We start from the raw sequence: 22,150 nt of genomic DNA, 5'->3' as shown, positions 1-22,150 counted from the left end.
TGGTGCTCTGCTGTATTTCTTCCGTTGCTTACCACTTCTGTCTGCATGCATAAGTGCATATGTTCAACACATACCGTTTTATCAGTCTTTTCTAACATTCTGCGGAAGCTTCAGACATGCGTGCTTTACCCTGAAATACGAGTGTCTGCTTTCTTAAAACAAAGCACAGCACCTTCTCAAGAGTATGGACTATGTTTAGTTTTATTTCAGACATCTTAGGGCTCAGTTTCCCTATCTTCTAAAGTCTTCGGCAGTTTTATAAAGTATAAGCCTGCACTTTCTAGCATAACCCTCATCCTGGAACTATGAAATATTTTCTCATGTCCCCAGCCAAGTGATGCTCTCCTGACAGAAAAGATGACATGCTCTTCTCAGTGAATTTCATACAGAGGCACACAATGCCAAACCATGTCCCTAGCAGATAACATAACAAGATATAATTGTGGAAATAAACACTAGAATTGTGCCATTGTCTTATGTGATGGTTTTTTATATTCTTGGACCAGGGAGTGGCACCATCTAGAGGTGTGGCTTTGATAGAGTAAGTGTGACCTGGTTGGAGTAGGTGTGTCACTGTGGGTGTGGGCTTAAGACTCTCACCCCAGTTGCCTGGAAGTCAGTCTTCCACTAGCTGCCTTTGGATGAAGATGTAGAACTCTCAGCTCTGCCTGCGCCATGCCTGCCTGGATACTGCCATGCTTCCACCTTGATGATAATGGACTGAACCTCTGGACTTATAAGCCAGCCCCAATTAAATGTTGTTTTTTTATAAGACTTGCCTTGGTCATGGTGTCTGTTCACAGCAGTAAAACCCTAACTAAGACAGAAGTTGGTACTGGGAGTGGGGTATTGCTATGATAGGCCTGACCATGCTTTTATTTGAAAAAATGTGGATTTTGGGACTTTGGATTTGGAAAGCAGTGGAATGCTTTAAATGGGGCTTAATGGGTCATCCTAGTAGGAATATAGAAGACTTTGTTGCTGGGATTGATTTGAACTGTGTTGACCTGGCCCAAGAGATTTCAAAGGAGAAGAATTTCAGAATGTGGCATAAAGACTGGTTTTGTGGTATTTTGGTGAAGAATGTGGCTACTTTTTGCCCTTGTCTGAAGAGTTTGCCTGAGACTAAGGGAAGAGACTCAGATTATTTGCATTGTCAAAGGAAGTTTCAAAAAAGCCCAGCAGAGACTTTGTTCTCTGGTTAAGTCTTATGAAGAGAAGTTTGAATAAGCCTAGCAAGCTTAGAAAGGAAAAATATAAATTATATGGTTTGAGTATTAAAGGAGTACCAGGAAGTGAAATGGAGCAAAATCCTGTGTTCTAGGAGATAACAGATTAAGGGAGTTGGGACCTTGGGGCAAGATCCTACCCAGCTAAATTTAGATCCAGGCATGGTGGTACACACCTTTAATCTCAGGAGACAGGCATGCCGATCTCTGCATTCAAGGTCAATCTACGGAGCAAGACCCAGGATAGCCAAGCTTAGGCAGTGAAGGATTTGGAAAACAGAAAGCCAGTGACAATGTAATAGTACAAGCGGGTTATGTTCTAGTTCCTGCATGTAGCAGAACTCGGCAGCTTCAGCCATGTGGCTCTGGCTCTAGAGTTAAGAATGGAAGGAACTACTAGAAAAATTGATGCTGGTTAGCTGGAGCTAAGAAATTAGCAGTGATTATGAAGAGACCAGCATCACTGAGGTGAAATCTTCTGGGAAGTGTTTTCTGGGAGCACAAAGAAGCTGTGTTCCAGAGATAGCCAAGGTTGTACCACGTGTTGCAGCTGGACTTGGTAATGTGTAAGAATCACCCAGGTGGTACTGGTTTTGAAGGCATGAAGGTGTCATGAAGAACAGCTGAGGCTTGGCACTGTGAGAGGTCATGGAAGGCCATTGGAGAAGGTATAGCCTCAGCCGTAGTTGATGGCCCAGGACTGATGGGATCATGCAAAGGATTTGAGGCTTGGCACCATGAAGAGAGCCTATGAGAGGCTTTTGGTGAAGCCTAGTTGGAGTGGAACACCCCAGTGTATTGGAGATGTCAGTACCATGGAATGATCACCAAGAACAGCAGCTGTAGCAGAGTGGATAAACCTGAGCTTAGAGTGCTACAGAGGGCAGAGCTGGAGAAGTGATGCCAACCCTTAGGAGGAGCCCAAAAGATCAAGTGGAATCCTAGACACTGAAGCAAGAAGCTGTAACATTGAAATTGCCTTGGAGACTCAGAGCCATGGGATATATACTGAGGAAAGCTGCTAACAGGGAGTGAGTGGAACCAGCCCAGGAGAAAGCAGTTTGTTACAGTCAACAAACTGAAAAAGGAGTGGAGATCTGAAGACTGCTTTGACATCAGCCGTGGAGATGTAGAGTTTGGAGTTTTCCCAGCTGGTTTCCTGCCTTGCTTTGGAGATTACAGTTAATTAGTTGGATGAATCTCAGAAGAGACCTTGAACTTTGGACTTTTAACATTGTTGAGACTGCTATAGACTATGAGGACTTTGAACGTTGGACTAAATGCATTTGCATTATGCTATGTTTAAGTATGGCCCCCATAGACTCATGTTTTTGAACAAGTCTATGAGGGCCAGGGAGTGGAATGTGATGGTTTATATATTCTTGGACCAGGGAGTGGCACCATCTGGAGGTGTGGCCTTGATGGAAAAGGTGTGTCACTGTGGGTGTGGGCTTAAGACCCTCACCCTAGTTGTCTGGAAGTCAGTCTTCCAGTAGCAGAAGACGACGTAGAACTCTCAGCTCTGCCTGCGCCATGCCTGCCTGGATGCTGCTATGCTCCCACCTTGATGATAATGGACTGAACCTCTGGACTTGTAAGCCAGCCCCAATTAAATGTTGTTTTTTAAAAGACTTGCCTTGGTCATGGTGTATGTTCACAGCAGTAAAACCCTAACTAAGACATCTTATTTCTTATCAACCCTTCACTTGCTGGCCTTGGTGTCATTGATGACTCCTACCTAAAAATAACCACTGAACCTCTGGACTTGTAAGCCAGCCCCAATTAAATGTTGTTTTTTATAAGACTTGCCTTGGTCATGGTGTCTGTTCACAGCAGTAAAACCCTAACTAAGACATCTTATTTCTTATCAACCCTTCACTTGCTGGCCTTAGTGTCATTGATGACTCCTACCTAAAATAACCACTTTTAAGATGATTAGCATTTATTATTTATGCCCCACTGTTGTACTAATTTATACCTTATTGAGAGCTGCTTCTTTCTCACTTTTTATTAACTAAAGTAAAGATTAAGTAGCTTTGACTTTATGTGAGGTGGTGTGAATTCTTACTGTTTTCACTATTGTGCTATTTCAGTTGTCCCTAGGTTAAACCAAAATCTACTTTAAACCAAAATTTCATTCTTCTAAAAGATGGGAAGCATCTTTAAACTGGCTGCTACACCTGTTTATCATGGTCCTATCTGGTTCACTGTGCATTTCCTTTCTGGCAGAATACATTTTTCCTGATTCATCTTGTGCTTTGCTTGCTCTACCCCTGAAATCAGCCATTCTACAAGGAGACTTGCTTTTGATAGATATTTATAACAAAAATTTGGGAGCTTATGCTCATTGCCACTGGAATATGAGTGCTTCCAATTCCTTTTGCTGTACATAATTAGGATAGATGGATTAAATATGCATACATATGCAATACACTCATATACATACCCTTTTTTGTTTTGTTTTTGAGTTATTTTCCAGACTAGTCTTAAATTTACTCTAGAGCCAAGGCTGAGAATCCTAACTTCACAAAACAAACAAACAACAAATTAGAGGATGTTTCCTATGTAGTGAGAAATCAGATGTAGACTGTCTGGGGCAGTGTGGTGGCTCCACAGTGCTGTCATTTGTCTTTCTGTTTAGTCATCTTAGCTTATCGCCTTGTGCTCTTAGGATGACATTCCAGGCTGAGTAGCAGTTTCTTTCTATTTCTTCTCTCTACATCCAGGCCTCTGCTTGTCTTGTCAGTATCATATCTAATAATCTTTAGAATTAGCCAAAACGAAAGAGCCCTGCTCTCTTTATACCACCATAAGTTCTTTTGAATTATTTTTTTATTCTCTTAGAAAAATAATGCAGATTGGGCTTCATGTGATTTGAGTTTATATTTAGATTAAGAACTCAGAACTTGCCGGGTGTGGTGGCGCACGCTTTTAATCCCAGCACTCGGGAGGCAGAGGCAGGAGGATTTCTGAGTTCGAGGCCAGCCTGGTCTACAAAGTGAGTGCCAGGACAGCCAGGGCTATACAGAGAAACCCTGTCTCGAAAAACCAAAAAAAAAAAAAAAAAAAAAAAAAAAAAAAAAAGAGCTCAGAACTTTTCTCTTTAATCAATCTCTCTCTTTCTCTTTTATTTTTTTATTATTTATTTATTTATTTATTTATTTTGTGGTTTATCAAGATAGTTTCTCTGTGTAATATAGCCCTGGCTATCCTGGACTATTTGTAGACCAGGTTGGCCTCAAGTTCACAGATCTGCCTGCTTCTGCCTTCTTGAGTGCTGGGATTAAAGATGTTCTCCGCCTTGCCTGGGCCCACTGCTATAATCTCCTGAGTTGCCATGCTTCAGAGGTTTTCATGCCCTCCACCACTAAGCTATTTCAAACTGAAAGGTGAATATGATTGATTATATTATCAAATTGGAGGCTTATGTTTTGGGGAACATAGAAATTCATCATTGTACACTATAGTGTTAAAATTTAAAATATAAGTATAATATTCCGTGCATATAAAACTGTACAAAGCTTAGGCAGAGGGCTTAGTAAGGGCAGAGCCCTGATTTTAGCCTCTAGCACCAGTGAACACAAACGAACCAACCTTGGGCGTGATGTTCTTCTTGTTCTCAGAGAATTTACCGTGTAATCAGGAAAGCAGATAAATGCTGAATTACAGTTTCACGTGGTAAGCTCAGCATATGATCAAGTTAGATTGTGTAAATTAGTAAAATGTTGGGGAGTTATGATCCAGCTACCTCAAAATGTGGCTTTTAAATGCTGGCTTTTGCAGGGAACTTTCTTTAGAGCAAGGGCCTTTATAATATTCTAAAATCATGTTTGTTGTCTGGTAAAGTTAATCTGGTTATAACATAATTAGGTATGGGATCTAAAAAGAATGGAAATTCACCTGATATGGTGAAATATGTTCCTGTATTAATTACATATTAAATGTTTGTATAAATATATGCCTGTTCTCAAGGACTTTGTGTTTAAAATATAGTCTAACTATCAATAGTATGTAGTACTATGGCTTCTGTCTTATAAAGTAAGGACAACAAAAGCTTGAATTAGGGCTGGAGCTCAGGGCTGGTTGCATAGTGTTTACTGCTGGGCCCCCAGCTCGAGATCGTTCCTCAGGAATTACATGGTGAACGGAGAAGACCACTCCTCAGAGTTGTCCTTTGATAGTGCATATAGCCTCACTTGCACACATACATAAAGAAATGTAATTGTAGACGTTTTTAAGAAGACTTGAGCTCATTAAGTCCCATATTCTTCCCACGTATTCGATACTGCCTTCCCCTTGACCTGCATGCTACTCCTACCTCAGAAATTTGTAAAATAAGATTAGAATACAATTACAGTAGTTTCCATTTGGGGACAGAAAGTATCAACAAACTCCACTCTTGATTTTCTACATGCACTCTCTGTGTGAGATGGAGCATAATCAGGAAGATAACTGTTGGCCAGAAAATGGCCACACTACATGAATGAAGCAGTTATCATGAACATGCTGAGATTAGTTTCTAAGAAACTTAATATTGAACTCATAAGACAGTGGAAGACAAGATAATAGCCTGGTGTGCCATGCCATTGGACAGTTGGGTAGCATTTATTGATTCTTCTTTCCCCTGCCATATTCAATGTTCAAAATGAGGAATAAGAAAAGGGAGTGTACTATTGCCAATAAGTAAGTGAGGATTAGTGGGTTCCCCAAAGCAATTATAAAAATAAAGATGATTTCCTCTTCCTAACTTAAATATACCAAATCATTTAAGTAGAATCACTGTTTAGGCTCAGGTTCTCTCTACTTCTGAAAAGAGGTGTGCTTGCTATGGAACTAATGTGTGCACAGGAAGCTTCTACTCCAGACTGGACTTGACGTGCTGTCTACAGATTTAACATGAAACTGTGTGTGTCTGTGTGTGTGCTTGCACACGTGTCCGTATATAATATGGAGGGATAAGAAAGAAGGGTAAAGGTTCTAGACTGATAATTTGATATGGTGTAATGATGAGAAGCAGGGCAACTCAGGAAGTAGGAACCCCTGATGTTTCTTAACTACTCAAAAACTGCATGTATTAAGTGTCAGATATATAAGAGAAAGTGGAAAATAAGATTCCAGTGTTCAAGAACTATATAGTCCAATAATATTTTTCATTTGAATCCTTGAGAAAACTGAGCCTTAGGGCTCTAAGCTAGAATTCTCCAGTTGGCATATATTAGAGTCATATAGACAGTTATATAGACGTTAATACATAAATCACTGGGCTCCACTTCCAGAGTTTCTTATTCTGGGCCTCTGGGTATGGGCCTCAAAGTTCTTTCCTAGCAAGGTCCAGGTCCTTCTAGGATTTCTGTTATCTAGTGTATGAAGATCAATTCTTTCTCCCCATGCCTCTTAGAAGGTTACTGGTTATATATTTTCTCTTGGAGAATTGAAGAAAGTTCAGTAGCCAGGCGTGGTGGTGCACACCTTTAATCCCAGCACTTGGGAGGCAGAGGCAGGTGGATTTCTGAGTTCGAGGCCAGCCTGGTCTACAAAGTGAGTTCAGGACAGCCAAGATTAGACAGAGAAACCCTGTCTCTGGGGGAAAAAAAAAGAATACTAAAATAGTTCTCAATCATTTCTCTTTGTTTTGTGCTTTAGTTGAGGAACTCTGATTAGTACAATTTTATTTATTTTTTTAAAGATTCATTTATTTTATGTATATGCATGCTCTGGCTGCATGTACACTTGGATATCTCAAAAGGGCATCAGATCACATTATAGATGCCATGCACCACCATGTGGTTGCTAGGAATTGAAGTCAATGCCTCTGGAAGAGCAGCTAGTGCTCTTAACCACTAAGCCATCTCTCCAGTACCTTTATTTTATTTTTAAAATGATTTTTAAATTTATAAATGTGTGCAAATGCTTATAGAGGCAAGAAGAGAAAATCAAATCCCCTGGACCTGGAGTTACTCATGACTGTGAGCTGCCCAGTGTGAGTGCTGGCAACTGAACCTAGGCTCCAGGCCCTCTGTAAGAGTAGTATTGTTAGTCAAACTGCTCAAGTGGGCTCTATAACTGTGTTCCATTTCTGTATGGGACTCTGGAGAAGCCCTGATCATTTGAGCAGATGTTTCTGTTGCTAGAGAGAAGCAGCCTCAGTTTCCATCCTGGGGTGATCTGTCTGTAAGGCTTCACTATTCCTGCATGGTGACTGTAAAACAGTGAGAACAGGCTGAGGTGTGGAACAGGGCTTTGTAAAGACTGACAGTAAAATATTCTAGTTTTCTCTGCGCTTTCAGCCTTGAAGGGGAATGAGACTGGTTAGGAAGATATAGGACTGTTCTTTTATCAACAGTTTTTAGACACATAGTCTTTAAGTGATGGGTAGTGTCTACATAGAGCTAAGTAGGAGAAGTAAGAGAAACAGGTTCAGAATGAAGACAGATGCCAGACCTTTCTCCTGGTCTTTGTTGTTACTGTGTGGACCCAAGTGAGAAGCCAGTGTTCTTTTAGGAAGCACTTTCTTTACCTGTTATACATCAACATTGATTAATGTAGTATCTCGTACAAGACATGCTGGAGTGAAAGGGACAGAGTACAAGTCCATTCACTTGGGAGGGTCACTTGTCTGCTGACCAAAATAGGACTTAAAGAGACCCATCCACTTAGTATATATTTACTTTTGGATCTAGATAGCATCAATTGCACATTAAGGACTGTTTTTAAATATAGCACATACCATGATGTCAGTGTTACATTTGTAACTTGAACTTATATTGACTTTGTCTTGATGCTTTATGTACTTTACCTATCATACCCTTTACTGCTTTCACTTGGGTCACATATATTTCTGTTTCCATAATTGATTTTCTGCTTCCATTTAATATGTATATTAAATAACGAATTTTGTTCATTAGACAGTAAGAGAAAACCATAGCTTTTTAAATTGAAAAACTGTATGGAAAGTAAGACACTTTGATATTTTTATAAGAGAAATTTAATGCTATCTATACATTGTGAATTGGGAAATATTCTCTTTAGTCTGGACTTTTCTGTCCCGCTACTTCTACCGTCATAACTCCATCCTTCCAGGTGCATTGACAGAACCATAGGGTCGTTCTCACTTTTCCACTCTTACTCCACATTCAAGGTGTTGGCAGATTCTTTCTGTTCTTACTTGCAGAGTACATCCTGAGTTGGAATAAATGCTCACTCCCACCACCCCTGCTACTTCCCTCTGCCAAGCTGCCTCCCAAAACCTTTCACTTGGACTACTACTATAGCAGCTTAGAAGTGGTCTCCTGCTTCCTGGTTATTTTTGCCCACCCCCATTAGCTTCCCTTTCAGTCTTGCAGCCAGGTTAAATGTAACAGGTCATTTCCCTCCCTGCAAAAAGCCTCCAGTGGCTTTCCTTATCACCCAGCATAAAAAGGAAGCAATTTCAAGTAATCTCCCAAGAATTGAGCTGTTCCTGTTAGTTCTCTGATGCCCTAGCTCCTCACTCTTCTCACCACAGGCCGGCCACATTCTGTCCTTGAGCATCCAGGGTTGTCCTTTTTATCTGGAAGATTCTTATTTGCAGATGGTGCACGGCTCTCTCCTCTAGCTCTTTACTCAGCAGTCACCTGATAAAGCCTTACCTGTACTCTTGTCAGCATTGCAGCATTCTCCCTTCCCTGCACTGTTAGCTTGAGAATGACACTTTAGGTTACTGTGTGTGAACTGGAAACTCATGGGTCTGCCATTCAGTTTGTGTTGTTCTGTGGGCTTCCCCTGTACATGTGTTAGGTGGTCCAAAAGTACTTTTGCCCTATGAGTTTATTTATCTAAAAAAAAGTTTATCTTTCTTCCAAGAATGGAACCTGAAAATAACATCAAAATCTTTACTTTGATTATTTAATTGTTCTATTTCTCTCATATAAAAATCATTTTGTCCCATGCTTTTCTTTTTAAAGTTACTGATTTTTTGGAGGGGGTAACATTTTTCCCCTGGCATAAATTGTAGTTCCTAGCTTTATGCGTTTTGGGGGGGAATAACTAAACATCTTTTCATCTCCTGTGACATATATGCATTTTTTTGTTGTTTTCATTAGCCACAGTGCTTTCTAACACTCATAGTAAGATATTGACATACATCTTGCTTTTGGGAGTTACAATAATGCCATAGCTTTTATTTGTTTATTTTTTTGTCATATTTTCAAGAAAAATCAATACTGATTTCCACCTTTTTACCTGAATTGGAAGTCTCGTGGCTGTGGGAGTTGAGCTTTTCTTCCTAGACCTCAGTTTGTGTAGCCACTGTTCCTTAGCTTCATTGCCTGGAGCAGTCTGGGTCTACAGAAGATCTGCTCTCTTAATTCAGTCTTGAAATTTGTGTACTTGATACAAACATCATAGTTGCTTTTGATTTTTCAAGTAATCTGTCATGCTATATCTTGAATTATAGCCTGACTTTTCAATTTGAAAGTGTCACTATAGCACTTAAGACCACCTTGCTCTATGTCTTCAGGATATAGAATAGCACCGGTGGATTAATACTCAAATCTTCATAATTTGTTAATCATACAGGCTATTATATCCCTGTGTGATCCTTATTACTTCATTAAGATATATGGGATATAAAGTGAAACCCCATGGGATGCAAGTTTTGGTTTTGATACTATAGTTAATAATTTGAGATAGTTTAGGTCTGTGGCCTTGGAAACAGACAAATTGATCTGAGAAAAACTTTTATTATATTTGGTTCCTATAGTAATGGAATGCATTTAACACTTAAGATTTAGGATTAACAAAGATGTATGGAAATATAAATGAATTTGTCTAGATGCCAACCAAGATTCAAGGATCTACACATATAGTAGACTCTAATTTAGTAAATAGGAAAACCAGGATTCAATCTGAGGCTTCTCTCTAGAATTTTTTCAGGTTACCATTAAGTGCTTCCAAAATAATTAAGTTTCTAAAGCCCATTTAGTATCTAGTAGTTTATTGGAAACTCAGGTGGAACTGTGTGTGAATTAAATGAGAGAAGTTATGTATACCACAGAGATAGGTTTTCCCATGGTAACCTCATTAGGAACCCAGGAATTTGGTTCCCAGCAGTTTACTTCTGTATGTGTATTCAAGCCTTTCTTCTCTGTTTTCATTAACATCTGAAATTTAGCTCCAGAATATTAAATGTATAATTTGCATGTTTTTTCTTTCCATTTTCCTTTCTGCTTCCTTTTCTCCTCCCTCCCTCTTCTCCCAGTCTCCTCTTCCCTCTCTGTCCCCTCCCCTAGCTCCATTCTTTTTTCGTGGGGCACACTGTTTAACTTATTGCTGGTTTCAAACTCCTGGAAGTCCAATGCCTCAGTCTACTGAATGCCAGGATTATAGCCCCGTCTACCACTTCTGGTTATAAGTTTCATTTCTCCAAAGAAGAACAAAACTCAGCTGTTGATTTGAAATTTTCCCTTTACAGTTTTTATGTAATGTAAATTGGCAATCTTATACATGTTTTTTTTTCCTTTAAAAATATTTATTAGTTGGGCATAGTGGTACATGCATTTAATTTCAGCACTCAGGGTGCAAAAGCAATTGGATCTTTATGTGTTCAAGACCAAACAGAACTACATAGTGAGCCCCTTTCTCCAAAATAATTCTATTTATTATTGTTGTTGTTATTGTTGTTATGTGTTTGTATGGTTATGACTGACATTCATGCCCTGGAGCACATGTAAAGTTCAGAGGACACCTTTGTGGAGTGGATTCTCTCCTTCCTCATCTCAATTGGATCCAGGAATTGAACTCAGGTCATCAGGCTATCATGTTTGGGGAGAAAACACTTTTATCTCCTCAGCCATCTCTCCTGCCCTTTGTTTGTTTGTTTAGTGTACATAAGTATCAGTGATAATCTGATTCAAGTGTTTTCATCCTCTTTGGAAAACTATTGTTTCTCCAGTGACTTGTTCTACTCCTGTAGTAAATGTCCTAAACGCCACACCATAATTATGATAGAGTGAATTTCTTCGGAGTAGTTGAGTTGCTCTTGAAAGAGAAAGTATTTAACAGTTGCTAGGAACTTAAAAATAGAGTAGAATACAACAGAGGAAGATATCTGTAGCTTCTTGTTCTATAAAGGAATATGATTGTCGTCTGTAAAATTAGTGAATTAAAAATCACATTACAAATGTAATCATATTGTATAGTTTTTAGATTGTGTGCCTGTCAAATTTAAGTCCTGTTTCTTCAGCATGCTTTCTAAAGATTATAGGTATTTCCTCTCATATTAAAGCTTTTCCTTTGCCTTAAATTAAGTTTTTGTTTAAAAGGAGAAATAGTTCTTTTTATTAAGATAGCTTATGACAGGGAGTTTGTAATCCATATGGCCATACTTCTTGTTATATACCCTTCTCAACTTGCAAGAATGACAAATTAGGAGTGCAGTTGTCTTGTATTAAAAATACAAAATTGATCAGCAGCCCAAAACCAGATCGTTCCATCAGGTAATCAGCCTGTACTGGCTAGTTTTGTGTCAACTTGACACAGGCTGGGGTTATCACAAGAAAGGAGCTTCATTTGGGGAAGTGCCTCCATGAGATCCAGCTGTGAGGTATTTTCTCAATTAGTGATCAAATGGGAAAGGCCCCTTGTGGGTGGAACCATCTCTGGACTGGCAGTCTTGGTTCTATAAGAGAGCAGGCTGAGCAAGCCAGGGGAAGCAAGCCAGTGAAGAACATCCCTTCATGGCCTCTGCATCAGCTCCTGCTTCCTGACCTGCTTGAGTTCCAGTCCTGCATCCTTTGGTGATCAACAGCAGTATGGAAGTGTAAGCCAAATAAACCCTTTCCTCCCCAACTTGCTTCTTGGTCATGATGTTTGTGCAGGAATAGAAACCCTGACTAAAACACAGCCCTTTCCTGTGGCATCTGGATTTGAGCCAGGCAATCCAGCTGACATCATTGATGTCTCTCATAGTTTAAGGCCCATAGAGAAGTGTCCTAAATCTGAAAAGCCTCAGAGTCTGTGTTCTGGACAATGAGTCAGTGCCTGTTTTCATTTCAGCATAGTGCACACTGAGGCTAGAGCAGCCATGTGGTAGACAGTGAGTCCGGGCTGGACAGTTATGACATTTTCCTTTTTTCATTGTGAATTTATTGAAATCTCTAGCAGAAAAGTTCGTTCTTCTAAGTTAGCAGTTAAGCTACAGAGATGAGTGCTGGCTTAACTGTATATCCTGACCAGGTCACAGAGGAGGTGAGGGCAGTCACTACAGCTTCATCTAGACTGCAGAAACCTTTTCCTCTAAGGTGATCCATACCTTTACTTTGGTTCTGTGATTTGATTTACTCTTTTTCTCCTTTTTGACCACTTTTGGGAACAAGTAGACCCTGTATCCCACTCCTGCAAGATAAACCAATCAAGTCCCCACCTCAGTGATTTGAGCATGGTACTCAAAGCTGACATTGATTGCAGGAAAAAGATTCAAAGCAGAATTAGCAAAGAAGGCCCTGTGTGAGTTCCACATAAACTCATGCTTCTTGGAGTCCTACCTTTGGAGTGGTCTATTTAATTCCTCTAGCACTGACTTGTGACAGCATTAGTGACATGTAACCTACCAGGGAAGCTCATCAGAGACTCAGTATCCGTGGCTTCTACTGAAGGTCATGCCCAGAAGAAAAGCACTTATTTTGTATGTGCTACATTTTAAAAGAATAATTTCTGTATCTACATCTTTGTGCGTGTGCATGTGCGTGTACATGTGTGTGTAGATCAGAAGACAGTTTGGAGGTGTTGGCTTTCTCCTTCCATCAGGTAGAAGTTGTCAGGCCTTGTGGCAAGTACCTATGCTTGCTGAACCATTTCTCCAATCCGCTACATTTTTTCTTTTTAATGTTAATTAAGGACATTTTAAAAAATGGTTCATTTGTTGTTGTTTTTTTTTTTTTTTCTCTATGCATTGTTGAATCTATGTGAGGGTATCAGATTCTGCGAACTGGAGTTAAAGACAGTTGTGAGGTGCCGGTGTCGGTGCTGGGAATTGAACCCAGGTCCTCTGGAAAAGCTGCCAGTGCTCTTAAGTGCTGAGCCACCTCTCCAGTCCTCATATTACATAGTTTTTAATAAGCAATTTAGGTACACTGAGCCACTGAAAGGAAGAAATTATTACAATTCTGAAATTCAGCAAACCAGATACCAGCAACAGGCGGACCTTCTTAAATATAGCTAACCCAAATGTGCCATGTCAGCTTTTCTCTATATATAACATGGTAGAATGTCCTTAGACAGGTAATGCTGAAATTGTAATTTCAACTTAATTTGACTTAATTTAGGTTGAGCAGAACAATGACTAAGAAGAAGGTTCCATTGAGTGTGGTGTTTTGCACTCTGATACCTATAACAGTACTAATTTTAAGAATATATCACAGTGGAGGACACAACACAGCTAATAAAGATTTGCTGGCTTTGAAAGATTGAATGAGATTGCTAGAGAAATGGCTCAGTAGTTAAAAGTACTGGCTCCTCTTTCAGTATCCACACACCCAATGGCAGCTCAGAACCATCCATAACTCTAGTTCTAGAGGTTGTGACACCTTCTTCTGATCTCTGTGGACACTGCATATATGTAGACATACCCATGCTGCTAAAACACTCATACACATAAATGAAATAATGCTGAATCATCAGAAATCCCAAAGTTAGCAAAATCAAATGTTTGCTAACAGCACCATAAGCAGTAGAGCCTAAAATATTAGTGTGTTTAGTTACAAATTTAGAATCTGAAGAATAATTGACAGGGGACATAAAGCAAAGACTATTTTGAGTATCTGAAAAGTCAAGTTACAAAAGGCTGTGATCCTTTGAAACAATGTGCATTAATAGGGACTGGAAAAGAGGGACGTTTCCTACAGTATCTGTGTCCCAGGCTTGCCATTTCCACTTGTGGATGTCATGCTGTTTTCTGTGTTCATTTACCAACTTGGCAAAAAGCACCAGTCAGCTGCTGCCTCCTGCAGCTGTTTTAATTCCTTTCTTTTCTAACTACAACACCCTTTACACACTATGTAAGCTATGTCAGTCTAAATGATACCCCAAAGGAGGCAGGGAATGTTAGATTGTCTCCTTTCCTACTTACTGAGAAGATTTAAGGAATTAACATAATCAATTTTTAATTACAACTCTGATAATACTGTGGTGTTTATGTAGTCATTTTATTTTGAATGCTACCATAATATGGTACTAAACAACAAAGTTAATTTGAGTTCTACAGTGCTTATTATAGGGAAGTTACTTTCTTCTTTAAAAGATTTTTCCTAATCCTGTTCATTTTCCTAATACTGTGTAAATACCGGGAAATTTGACTGTAGACTTTTGGAGCCCATGAACTTGTAAGAAGCTAACAAGAGTGAAGCTACGTTTGCTTCCAGCCTTACTAAGCAGTTTGGCAAGCTAGACTGCAGCCTTGGCTTTTAGCAACATTTCCAACCCTGAGTGTTCTACTCAGTGCTTCCAGCTTTGTGCTTGCCAAGTCTCTGCCCCTTTCTGTTAGTGCTTGTCACTGCAGTTATCTAGGAAAGACCCGTGTTGATGCCACCAGCTGTGTAGAACAATAACCAAAATGAAAGAAGCCTGTGTTTAGAATAAAGTTGAAAAAGACGTTTCTTTTAACAGTCATCTTAGATGCCCAGTGACAAAGTCTAGACTACCTACTGCCCATCATTTTGTCATTAAAAAAAAGTAATAACTTCTTTGAAAGCAGCAACTAACCACCAAGTGCTTGAAAATTCTGATAAGAGATATATCATGGAGTATCTACTGTGTGTCACATGTTAAAATAAACACGCTAGGAGATGGAGAGAGTGGCTCAATAGTCAAGAGTACTTGATGCTCCTGGAGAACCTGAGGTGAGTTCTCAATGTCTACATGGCAGCTCATTATCATCTGTACCTACAGTTCCAAGGGATCCAACCCCTGCCTCTAGCTTATATATCTTTAATTACAGTTCACTGAGGGAAGCCAAGTCAGGAACTCAAACAGGGCAGGAACTGAAGGCAGGATCTGATGTAGAAGCCATGAAGGGGCACTGCTTACTTACTGGTTTGTTCCTCATGGCTGTTCAGCCTCTCTTCTCTTCTCTTCTCTTCTCTTCTCTTCTCTTCTCTTCTCTTCTCTTCTCTTCTCTTCTCTTCTCTTCTCTTCTCTTCTCTTCTCTTCTCTCCTCTCCCCTCCCCTCCCCTCCCCTCCCCTCCCCTCCCCTCCCCTCCCCTCCCCTCCCCTCCTCTCCCCTCCCTTCTCATCTCTTCTTTTCTTTTTTTCTTTAATTTTAATTTAATTTTATTTATTTACACTCCATATTTTACCCCCTCCCCCCCACACACACACATATACGCACCTGTTTTCTTATAGAAGCCAGAACCACCAGTCCAGCCAGGGTGGTACCACCCACAGTTGGCTAGCCCTCCCATATAGAACACTAAGAACATGATGATCTACAGACTTGCCTGTAGAGTCATCTCCTCCCTCCTTTCAGATGAACTGTAGCTTGAATCAAGTACTGTAGCTTGTATCTTTCAGTGCTGAAATTACAGGCATGTGGCACTGTGCTCAGCTTCAGCCTGTTTTATAAATGCAGTGTTAGTAGTCTCACAGCTTAGGAGCAATAACATGACAGTGGAGGGTTTTAACAAAGTTATATGGTCACAAACCCATATTTAGTCCCTTGTCCTACATGAAAGCCATATAAAGTGGATTCCCAATAATCTAACAATCCAAAGTATTAAACAACAATAAGCCATGAATGCTTAAAAGTTTAAGCATGTCGTTCAGTTTAGACGAAAAATCTGAGAGTGACTTAAAGGCCATCAACTGTATGCCCATAATTTTATCATAGTTCCTTTTTAAAAGGCAATGTATATAAGAATCTTAGTTTTCTTTTAAAGATATGTATAAATATCTTGTTTTAGTTCTGACGAATACAAGTTAACATTTAAGCAGTACCGATGTGAACCATACCTTTCCCGTGGTAGTTGATGTTTGCATTCTAGCAGAGTTCTTTATTTATAAAAAGATAGAGCAGCTTAAAATTGTGAAACCTGTTAAAGTAATGTTTCAGCTCAAGAGCTGCTTTATGGGGTTGGAGAGACAGCTCCACAGTTACAAGCACTGGTTGCTCTTCTACAAGACATGGGTCCAATTCCCAGCACCAGCCCCTCACAACCAGTACCAGATCTAATGCCCCTCCTGGCCTCCACCGGTGCTGCACGCACAAGGGGCCCAGTTATGTATAAAGGCAAAATCATCAATACAGGTAATTTTTTTTAATTTACATGCTGAAAAGTCAGACATGTATAGGGACTCGCTGTCACAAGGATCAAATACAAAATGACTCATAAGACCCTTGTCTGTTTGCAGTCATATGTCTGAAAGGCTTTCTTTAAAAAAAAAAAAAAAAAAAAAAAAAGGTATTACAGTTACTTATGCATGTGGGTACAAGTATACCATGGCATGTGTGTGGAGGTTAGAAGACAGCATTTTCTAGTCAGTCAGTTCTCTGCTTTCACCAGTTTTTTGCTTGGAAATTGAACTCAGGTTGTTGGACGTGGCAGCTGGCACCTTTATACAGAACCATTTCCCTGGTCCCTGCAGCCTTTCTTACTAGTCAAGTTCAACTTGGTTATTTGAAGTTATTTCTAAACCAACTACATAGATTTTATGTTATTCCAATATTTTTAAATAGCACTTTGTATTGTTCCCAAAATCTTTTTAAAAACTATGTTTATTATATGTGTGTTGCCTGCAAGTATATCTGTGTGCCATGCGCATGCAGTATCAGTGGAATCCTGAAGAGGCTGTTGTATCCTCTGGAGCTGAAATTGTGGATGGTTGTTAGCCACTAGTGCATGCTGGGAACTAAATTCAGTCTTTTGCAAGAGTCGCGAGTGCTCTTAACGGCTGAGCCATCTCTCTAGCCCCTGTTCCTGGAATCCTCATACACTTTCACAAATATCAGTTCTCCAGTATTTGACATCTCGGGTTCTTTTTGGCTTTTGGGGGACATAGACTAATTCTGTTGTTCTAGTTGACCTGAAACTTAGTGTCTAGACCAGGCTGTCCTCAAATCCAGAGAGACCCACCTGCCCCTGCCTCTATACCCAGCCTACTATCTCAGCTCTTTCAAAAATGTTGTTTTTAATTTAAATAGAATTATGTCACTCACCCACTCTCTTTCCTCCCTACATCCTTTCTCAGCTACCATTTCTCAAGTATTTCTCCTCGGTTGATACCTATTCTTCTTTTATCATTGTCACACACATATGTATATGTGTATGTATATGTATGCACAAATACACACACAACCTGCTAAGTTCATTTTTGTTCGTGTGTATATGGTTTGGGGACTGACTGTTTGTTCTGTATTGGACAGCGAGTAACGGGGCTCATTCATTCCTGGGAGAAGCTAACTCTCTTCTTCCTAGCAGCCATTAATTGTCTGTAGTTCTTTGTTTAAGGGTGGGACCTAACACGTTTCCCTTCCATGTAAATATGCCCATTGATATTGTCATTGTTGCAGTCATATTTATTCAGCCATTTCTAGGAGAGAATGTTTCACAGTAGACCGTCTGGTTCTTACAGTCTTTCTGCTCCTTCTTCCAAGATGTTCTCTGAGATGTAGATTCAGGAGCTGTGTTGTAGATTTACACATTGGGACTGGGGTCCCTAGTATCTGTTAATCCAATGTACTTTCTCAAATTGGATTTTTCTGTGATGGTCACCATTTACTATCAGACAAAGTTGTCTGTGCAGAAGCTTTCTAGATATACTTATCCAGGAAAGGTGGGTTTTGTTTTTGTTTTTGACATTCCATCTTTTGATGTTTTCCTTTTTTTTTTTTTTTTTAATTTTTATTTTTAGGTTTTTCGAGACAGGGTCTTACAGTATATCCCTGGCTGCCCTGGAATTCACTCTGACCAGGCTGACCTTGAACTCAGAAATCTGCCTGCCTCTGCCAACAAAAAGTGCAGGGGAGAACTTTTGGTGAATAAAATTTATTTTAGCTTAAAATTTCATACTTTTACCAGATGGTGGTGGTGAATGTCTTCAATCCCAGCACTTGGGAGGCAGAGACATGCAGATCTCTTGAGTTCAAGGCCTGTGTCTATAGAGTGAGTTCCAGGATAGCCAAAGTTACACAGAGAAACTTTGTCTCGAAAAAAACCAAAAAAGAACAAAAAACAAAAACAAAAACAAAAATATCATGGTCTTTTTGGGAACATGGAGTACCTCATTAAGTGACCAGCATTGTGTGTTATCAAAATGAAATTCGAGGCTAATAAGTACTTTTTTTAAAAGATTGTTGTTGTGTTTATCCTAATGTATACATGGCTTTGGGTGGGTATTTGTATATGAGTGTAGATGCCTACAAAGGCCAAAAGAGGGCCTCAGAATCCTTGGAGCTGGAATTAGAGGGTGTGAGTCACTTGATGTGGATGCCTAGAATGTACTCAAGTGTTCTGCAAGAGCAGAGGATGCTCTTAACTGCTAATATCTCTTCAGAAGCTAAAAAATTATTTTTATTTGTATTTGTATATGTATGTGTTTCTGTATTAGTGAATACTATACATGTGTGTCCTCAAGAAAGCTAGAAGGAGGATCCCTTATCACTGAAATTACAAATAGCTGTAATTTAGTCCTCTGGAAGAGCAGTAAGTGCTCTTAACTACTGAGCCAATTCTCTAGTTCAAGTGCTTTCAATGAAGGATTTCAACATACAGTTTTTTTATATCGACCATGGAAAGTAAAGCCATTAATGTTAAAAAGTTTTATGATTAAATACAAATGGGAAAGATTGAACTGTATTTCCATTTCTTTGAGTTTAAGAATTAATAAAATTTTATGCTACTAATAACAGTTTTCATGTAGAAAATATCATGCCTTATATTAATGGGCTTTTTAAGTTTTACATGAAGAAAGATTATGTTGTATTGATCATTTTTATTTTATTTTATTTTATTTTTTCACCCCAGCCTGAATAGTATATTTTCTCAGTAGCCACCAGAGGGTGTGTTCACTTGGTAAGTTCCCAAGGCAATCTCTTGTGAGTTCTGCAAAGGTTGTCACTGCCCCACCCCATCACAGTAGGTCCATCCTGTCCCTCTCAGGAGACTTCGGACACTCACGTCACTAGCTGTTGCTGCCACCACAGCAGCTGGGAGTGAATCGGGGTGAGCAGGCTTTGCCCGGATCCCAGAACTCTAGTCCGTAAGTCCTCATAACCATGCACCACAGTGCCACTCACTGCCTCCAAGGCTGCTTTGATCTTCTCGGCCTCAGCTTTGGCTACGTTGGCTTTGATTTCCTGGGGCAGGGACTCTACCAGCTTCTTGGCCTGGACGAGGTTGATGCCCTGGACGTAGTTCTTGATCTCCTTGATCAGCTTCACTTTGTCCACAGGCTTTGCCTCTGTCAGGCGGACAGTGAAGTGTGTCCACTCTTTCTGTTTGGGGATGTCTTCCTCCTCGGCCGCCTCAGAGGCCGGTGCTGCAGCAGAGACGGGACCAGGCACCATGCCACCCATTGGCATAAGGCCGACATCCTGGATCTTCAATGTTTTCTTCAGGAGTTGGTTGAGGTCTGAGATCTCCAGGAGCGTAAGGCTGGCAGTGTCTTGGAGCAGCTGCTGGATCTTTGGGAGCATTATTCAGAGGTGCGCCGGCGAGTGCTTCACTCCTTTGGGGGCTGCTGCTTCTCAACTGCCGCACTGCACAGACGCTGGGCATCAGTTGCCTGGCAAGGCGGAGCGCTGCTCCCGGAGTCCAAACCGTGGCCCCCACAGGCAGCGGCTAGCCGCCACCGGCAGCATAGCTCCGCAAGCGGGCGATCATTTTTATAAAGTAGGATTTTTTACATACTTTGTCAGGTTTAATCTTTAAAATGACTTTCCACAGTTAATATTTTCTAGATGAGAAAACCAAGGTTAATATTTAAAGTCTTGCCAATTATAAACTAGTTCTATCTTAAAACTATTTTCAAGCCACAATACCATATAGCATCAAGTAATCTGTATAAAACGTATAATAAAATATGACTCATTAAAGTAAAGCTGGCTTCAAGGAAGAATTGAGAAGGTGTATGTAAGTACATGCAAATAACTGCCATTTTACATAAAGAACTTCATTGTCTAGCAGTCTGAAACAATTCCCCTGAGAGCATGGGCCAGCATCTGTACATACTGTATTTATATTTACCAGTTTTCTATTATTGCCTTCCTTTTTCATTTTATAATGTAGGGCATAGCATTTCGTCGTCATGTATCTTAGTCTCCACTAATCTGGGCGTGAATGTACAGTCTTTGCTCACCTAGGTGACCTTAACACTTTTCAAGAGTTTTCACCAGCAGTTTGGTAAAATGCCTCAATTCTTGTTTCTCTATTTTTTTTGTATTTGGATGGACATATTTTGATGAAAATATTATAGAACTTAAGTATCTTTTTTTAGTGTCAGATTACATCATGTTAGCATGTTACAGGAGGTATTAGCATGGGTCATATCTATCATGTGTCTCAATTGTAATTTTACTTTATGCACTTAGTATTATTAGCTATATTAGGAACATTAATTGAATATGTGCTAACAGCTTTCTCCTTAATCTTCTGCTGACTAAAAAAAATAAAAAGATCTATGTTGTTGGTACTGTAAAAAGTAAAACTATAAGTGATATAGACACCCCACCCTACCCTCCAAAAATGTAGGATTTTTCCAAACTCGTAGGACTAAGAAGTGAATTTAGCAGGCTCACAAGTTCAGTGTGCAGTTAAATCATGAGTATGGGAGGTTATTCATGTACGTGTGTGTACATAGGCACTCTGGTGCGCATGTTGCAGATGTATGTAGCAGCCAGAGTTTGATGTTGGAGATCTTTCCTGATTGCTCTCCACTTTACTTTTAGAGAGACAGTCTCACCAAACTGGAGCTCGTCGATTCAACTTGCCTTGCTAGCTAGCATAACCTAAGAATCTGCCTTTGTCTCCTAGAGTGCTAGGGTTGCATGTTCAAGTTTTACATGTATGCTAGAGATACTTGCTCAGCCCGCATGTGACCAACTGAGCCATTCCCTCAGCCCTTTATTTTTTTAAGAACCATTTATAATAGCACCACCAAAAGAAATGTACTATAAATCCAATTTATACATTTATGAAATATTACATGTTACATAGAAAAATATCACTTAAAGGTTTTCATTTAGACAAAGGATGGAAAACTGCCTCCGATAACAGCAGTTACGCATGTGAGAAAGCACAAGGACATAGCTGGCAGCGTTCTCCTCAAGGCTTCTGAGGAGAATCTGAATGGCATGAACTAAAGCTTTTAAGTGATGTGCAGATTTTCAGGCTTATTGATCAGATTTTTAAAATGAGGCAGCAGTGAAAATAACAAAGCCACAAAGAAGCTTTTTGATGCCATTATGCCTTTTAGCATGAGTAACAGTAATATTTAATGCACATTTAGAGTATTGATTTTTTTTAAAGTTATCTTGTAACTATTTAAAGTACCCCAAGATACCATTGCTTTACTAGTTTTTTCTTTATATCTTTGATGTAAATTATTGTTCCTGCAGAACATTTTGCTAATTTTTTTATAAATCAAAAATATGTTGTTAATCTAATAAACAACTTAGGAAATGTCTATAATTGAGCAGCATTGTATCAAGGGCACTAAGGCCAAAATAACTGAACAGTTTCATATTTTTTTCAATTGATTATATTATCTTATACCCAGTGTTCCCAAAATTTGACTAGAAAAATTGTAGAAATTATCAATAATTTCAGCAAAGTGTTATGATACATAACTGAGTTATAAAATTTACCAGTCTTAATATACATAAGTAACAAGCATGCTGAGAAAGAGATCATGTATGGACACGCTCCTCTTCCCAATTTCTCATATAAAATAAA

General features: G+C 39.5%; 1 protein-coding gene and 1 pseudogene across 3 annotated transcripts in view; one reads left to right on the top strand and one right to left on the bottom strand.

Annotated features, from left to right (window-relative positions):
• Ankib1 (ankyrin repeat and IBR domain containing 1) overlaps positions 1-22,150 on the top strand; it is a 102,366-nt gene that overhangs the window by 3,948 nt on the left and 76,268 nt on the right. The window contains exon 1 of one of the 3 annotated variants that reach the window (XM_085836401.1): positions 20,309-20,329. The exons of the other annotated variants lie outside the window; for them this stretch is intronic. The gene's annotated coding sequence lies outside the window, so the exon portion shown is untranslated. Of the gene's footprint in view, positions 1-20,308; positions 20,330-22,150 lie in introns of those variants that run through there. 3 annotated transcript variants of the gene reach the window in all.
• Positions 19,195-20,067, bottom strand: LOC110294046 (large ribosomal subunit protein bL12m pseudogene; annotated as a pseudogene).

This window comes from Mus caroli, unplaced genomic scaffold, assembly GCF_978045245.1.
Source record: "Mus caroli unplaced genomic scaffold, Mus_caroli_1 scaffold_4, whole genome shotgun sequence".
NCBI lineage: Eukaryota > Metazoa > Chordata > Mammalia > Rodentia > Muridae > Mus > Mus caroli.
The sequence above is the reverse complement of the archived record's forward strand: the minus strand, read 5'-3'. Positions and strand labels throughout refer to the sequence as shown.